This window comes from Dipodomys ordii, unplaced genomic scaffold, assembly GCF_000151885.1.
Source record: "Dipodomys ordii isolate 6190 unplaced genomic scaffold, Dord_2.0 Scaffold7, whole genome shotgun sequence".
NCBI classification, from domain to species: Eukaryota; Metazoa; Chordata; class Mammalia; order Rodentia; family Heteromyidae; genus Dipodomys; species Dipodomys ordii.
The window spans coordinates 11,856,833-11,862,520 of record NW_012267223.1 but is presented as its reverse complement, the minus strand read 5'-3'; positions in this window follow the sequence as shown (position 1 = coordinate 11,862,520).

The following is a 5,688-nucleotide window of genomic DNA, read 5'->3' as shown; positions in this document are numbered from 1 at the left end:
AAGAGCTGAGGGACAGTGCCCAGGCCCAGAGTTCAGGCCCCATGACCGGACCCCCCCCAAAAAAAAACAAAACCAAAAACATGATTTTGAAAAAACGTTATTAGATCCAGGGGTTGGCAGCACACACCTGCAATCCCAGCTTATCTGCAATGAACCACCAAAAAGCCAGAAGTAGAGCTATGGCTTCAGTGGTAGAGGGCTAGCTTTGAGCAAAAACAGCTCAACAACAATGCCCAGGTCTTGTGTTCAAGCCCCAGAAATGGCATGAAAAAGAAGTTCTGACTACCTGCGTTCCAGAACTCATCCATGCTGGTTTAGCACACATCATGGCCAGCAGCATTTAATGCTTGATATGAAATCTTTCTGCTTAGCAAAGCTTTCTTTGTACCTTACAAAACTGTTCATGATAGGCACACTGAAGCAGACCTCTAGAACTTTTTCAAACTCTAAACTTTCTCAAACTCCAAACCCAGTGAATACAATTCCTTCCCTCACTTTCCTGAGCCCCTGGCTACTGCCATTTTGCTTTTTTGCTTCTACACATTTGTTGACTTCTGCTAAACATTGCGCATAAGCAGGATGATGCATTACTTGCCCTTCTGCGGCTGGTCTGCCTTGCTTAACCTCATGCCCTTAAGATGCATCTCTCTTCTAACATATGACAGAATTTCCCCTTTCTGAAAGCTGAATTGTGTGGATAGATACTTTTTCTGTATGTTTTGTGGTTACCAACAAACCTTTGTTTTTGGTGACAGGAGAGGAGGAAGCGGAGGAAGAAGGGGGAGGAGGAGGAGGAAATCAGAGAGGGGAGGGGGAAGGAAAGAGAAGAGGAGGCCTGTGGAGAAGGAACTTGGCTTGTTTACTTCCTCATGGCAAGCTGAGAGCATCCTAGTAGACAGTTAGTAAATAGATGCTAAGTAAGTGGGGGAGGAAATGACTTTTTAAAAGTTGGGTGTAAGCCAGGTGCCAGTAGCTCACACTTGTAATCCTAGCTACTCAGAAGGCTGTGATCTGAGGATCTCTGCTTGAAGCCAGCCTGGGCAAGAAAACCCCAAGAGACTCTTATGTCCAATTAAGCACTCAGAAAAAGCCAGAAGTGGTGCTCAGGTGGTAGAGCACTAGCCTTGAGCAAAAGAAGCTCAGGGGGCTGGGAAGGTGGCTCAGTGGTAGAGCGCTTGCCTTGCATGCATGAGGCCCTGGGTTTGATTCATCAGCACCACATAAGCAAAAAGAAAAAAGCCGGATGTGGTGCTGTGGCTCAAGTGGTAGGGCGCTAGCCTTGGGCTGAAGAGCTGAGGGACAGCGCCCAGGCCCAGAGTTCAGGCCCCATGACCTACAAAAAAAAAAAAAAAAAAAAGCTCAGGGACAGCGCCCAGGCCCTGAGTTCCAGCAAAAAATAAAAAACAAAAAATGGGCATAGGTGATGGGGAGGGCTGGCTCTGAGAGAAGGGGAGTAATGACACTAGAATCAGCACCGAGGACGGGAAGGGAGGAGTTGAGGAAGGGAGGAGTTGAGGAAGGGAGAGCGGGTTCCCCGCTTAGCTTTTCCTTAACAAGCCCACAAACCCTCCAGACTCATGGTGCCCAATGGGGGCGATTTCTGCCCCACATCTGGCGATGGCCGAGGACAATTCTGGTTGTCACAATTGTTGTGTATAGGGGGTAACCTCTGGTAGCTACGAGAGGCTGGGGTTCCCCAAAACATCCAACAATGGGTACAATGCCCGCTGCAACAGAAAACAATCTCATCCAAAGATTAACCAAGAGCCTTGCTCTAGCTAGGCAGGTGCTCTTCCAGCTGAACCATTCCTCTAGCCCTTTCCGCTTTAGTTACTTTTCCAGTGGAGTCCCATGCTTTGCTTTTTCCTGACTTCAGATGGAGATCTTCCTCCTGAGCATTCCCACACCACTGGGGTGGCAGATGCTCACCACCAATGCCCCCGCATTGTAGGACTTGAACACAGGGCCTGGGCGCTGTCCCTGAGCTTTTATGCTCAAGGTTAGTGCTCTACTACTTTGAGTCACAGCGCCACTTCCGGTTTTCAGGTTGTTTATTGGGGATAAGAGTCTCGTGGACTTTCTTGCCCAGGCTGGCTTTGAATTGCAATCCTCAGATCTCAGCCTTCTTAGTAGCCAGGATTGATTAGAGGCATGAGCCACCAGTGCCCAGCAGGGCATTACTTTTTGCCTGAGCTGGCCTTGAACTTTGATCTTGCTGGGATTACAAGCATGGAAAATTTGTCATATTCTGGGGGTCAGCAGAGGAACATTGGGAGAGAGGGGGGGTGGACACTGTTAAAAAAGGAATGTACTCAGTACCTGATTTATGTAACTGTAACCCCTCTGTACATCATCTTTACAATAATATTTTTTAAAAAATTAAAAAAATATAAAGTCTATTTGTCTATATTCTCTAACTTTTCTTTTGCTAGTGCTGGGGCTTGAACTCTGGGCCTGGGTGATGTCCCTGAGCTTCTTCTGCTTAATGTTAGCACTCTACCACGAGAGCCACAGCATCACTTCTAGCTTCTCCTGAGTATTTATTGGAGAGAAAAGTCTCACAGACTTTCCTGCCTGGGCTGGCTTTGAACTGCAGTTAGATCTCAGCCTTAGATCTTAACCTCCGGAGTAGCTAGTTACAGGTGTAAGCCACTGGTACCTGGTTTTCTCTAACTTTTCTATAATGAATAGATGTTCTCCTATAGTTCTTAGTATTAAAAACAAACTTCCAACACTCTGAACTCTAAGCCTCTGAGTGTCATCCCTGTGTTATATGGGCTTGGCCTTGGCTTTCTTTTCTGGACTGGACTGGTGTGTAATGTGTGTGTGTGTGTGTGTGTGTGTGTGTGTGTGTGTGTGTGTGTGTGTAGGAGCCAGCTCTCCTCCCCTGCACACATCCTCTTGGCTTGCTGGGTACCTTCCTGGTGTTTGGGGGTTCATTCACTCTTCCCTTGTGAGGCTCCCCCTCATCTGAGAGCCATTCAGGAAGTTACCCTGATGCCCACTGGCCCTCCTATGTTGGGATGTGTGCCTGTCCCTCTGCTACCTGGACTCGTGTGTGGCCTTCTTCTTGAAACTTATGAAATATTGCTGGGACATTCTGAAGCTCCTTCTGCACTGTGTCCCCACTGCAGACTCCATACATGCTGAAAGGAAGACAGAGAGGAAGCAAAGAAGGGAAGGGGGAGGGGGAAAAGGGAAGGAAGGAAAGAAGAGAGAGGGAGGGTGAGAAGAAGGGAGGGATGGAGGAGGGAATAAAGAAAGGAAAGAAGAAGGAAAGGAGGAGGGAAGAGAGGGAGGAAGAGAGGATATTTGGGATAAAGGACCCTGCTCATTGCTACCATGAAACTGTCTGAGGACCTGCAAAGCAGGCCTGGCCCTTCCCACCCAGGGTTGGGCCTCGGCCTGGCCTTCAGATGCATGATGGCAGCCTGGGTTTATGGATGAATGTATGTCAGTTAAAGAAATCTGGAGAGCAACACGCAAAGGACAATAGATTGATGGAAGTGAGTGGACCTGCTGGCCACTCATTGGGATCAAGGATGTGTAGTTTCACATGTGGGCACAGGGGGGCGACATGTGGTTTCCAATCTCTGGTTGGATCTTGTGTTTGCACAAACAGTAAACTACGGAGGTGTAAGGGTGATAAAGAGACCCAGGCTTGAGGCCTTTTTTCTTCTTCCTTTTTCTTCTTTATTTTGAGATAGAGGTTCACTCTGTAGCCCAGGCTGACCTGGAACTCACAATACTGCTGCTGCCTCCTGCCTACCAGCCACTCCAGCTTGAGGCCATTTCCTAAACCTCGAGTATTCAGGCCTGGCCCATCTTTATTCTTCATCCTGTTTGCTATGGCTCCTCAGATTCCCAGATCTCAGCCTCCTTAGTAGCTAGGATTGTAGGTGTGAGCCACCAGCACCTGGCATGCCATGTATTTTTTTCTTTAATTATGTTTTGTGTACACATGCATGTACATATGTGTCACACACACACATGTGCCAGGGCAGGAAGAAAGGACAGCTTTGCTGGAATCACTGCGGTGTGGTGTGTGTGTGTGTGTGTGTGTGTGTGTGTGTGTGTGTGTGTGAACTCTATGGGAGGAGGTAATATTTTGTAATAATTGCATTTGTGTTTGTTGCTATGGTTTGCTTTGCTATATTTTATCCTTACTGCAAATGTATGAAGAGTTGTAGAGCCAGGCTTGGTAGCTCATGCCTGTAATCCTGGCTACTCAGGAGGCTGAGATCTGAGGATTGAGGTTTGAAGCCAGCCTGGGCAGGAAAGTCCATGAGACTCTTATATTTATGAGCCAGCAAAAAGCCAGAAGTAGAGGTGTAGCTCAAGTGGTAGAACACTAGCCTTGAGTGAATAAGCTAAGGAGTAGCTCCCAGGTCTGAGTTCAAATCTCAGTACTAGCACTGGCGCGCGCATGTGTGCGCACATGCACACACACACACACACACACACACAGTTAAAAGAAAACCATTTACAAACTGAAAGGGTAGTAAATCTAAGTTTAAAGCCACTGCTGGCTGCCACAGTTCCCAGACAGCCTGGGTTTTTATTTGCTTCCAAGTTAAAAATCTCTACTCAAGAAAACCTCTGAGTTTCCCCCTTGGGGACTGAGCAGCTGTGACCAACCCCTTCTTTCCCAGCCATGACACCTCCCAGGCTGTCTCCAATCCCTGGGCCCTCTAAGCTCCTCTGTGTTTGCCTGCCATCAATGCCAGGCGCTTCTTGTACTATGGGGTTGAGTGAATGTAGCAGGCACCACTTAAGAAACTTGTTTATTCTGTCTTAGAAGATGATCTGAACTTTATTTCTCTCTGTTACATTTAAAAAAAAATAAGTGGGGCGCTGGTAGCTCACGCCTGTCATCCTCGCTACTCAGGAGGCTGAGATCTGAGGATCACCATTCAAAGCCAGCCCGAGCAGGAACATCCATAAAACTCTTATCTCCAATGAACCACAAGAAAACTGGAAGTGGCTCTGTGCCTCAATTGGTAGAGTGCTAGCCTTGAGCTGAAGAGCTGAGGGATAGTGCCTAGGCCCAGAGTTCAAGCCCCACAAATGACAAAAATAAAATAAAACAAACCAAAGAGTCTGGAGGAACTTGCTGAAAGATACTGGAACCATGGGCCGGGCTGTTCTCTCTAGACCTGTTTCCTAATGGGTGACAACGCTGGATGGAAGCTGATACTTTGTGTCCCCCTGGGGATCTCCTGTCCCTCTGCATGCTCTGGGCTCTCCTCTCTGTTCTCTTCCTCCCCCAGCCATTGCAGAGGGGGGCTGAGATTTACAGGGCTCTCTGCAGGGCCTCTGTAAGCCACGTCATTTCCTGGAGCCACATGGAATGAGCTGGAATGAAGCAGAGACAAAGAGAAACCAGCTTCCTGCACCAGTCACCTGTGGCTCACGCCTGTCATCAGCTACTCAGGAGGCTGAGGTCTGAGGATTGTGGTTTGAAGCCAACTGGGGCAAAAAAAGTCTGTGAGATTCTTATCTCCAACAGTACTCAGAAAAAGTGGAAGTGGCGCTGTGGCTCAAGCGGTAGAGCGCTAGCCTTGAGCCAAACAAGCTCAGGGACAGCACTCAGGCGCTGAATTCAAGCCCTATGACTGACCAAAAAAAAAAAAAAAGGAGAAAGAAAGAAAGGAAGGAAGGAAGGAAGGAAGGAAGGAAGGGAGAAAG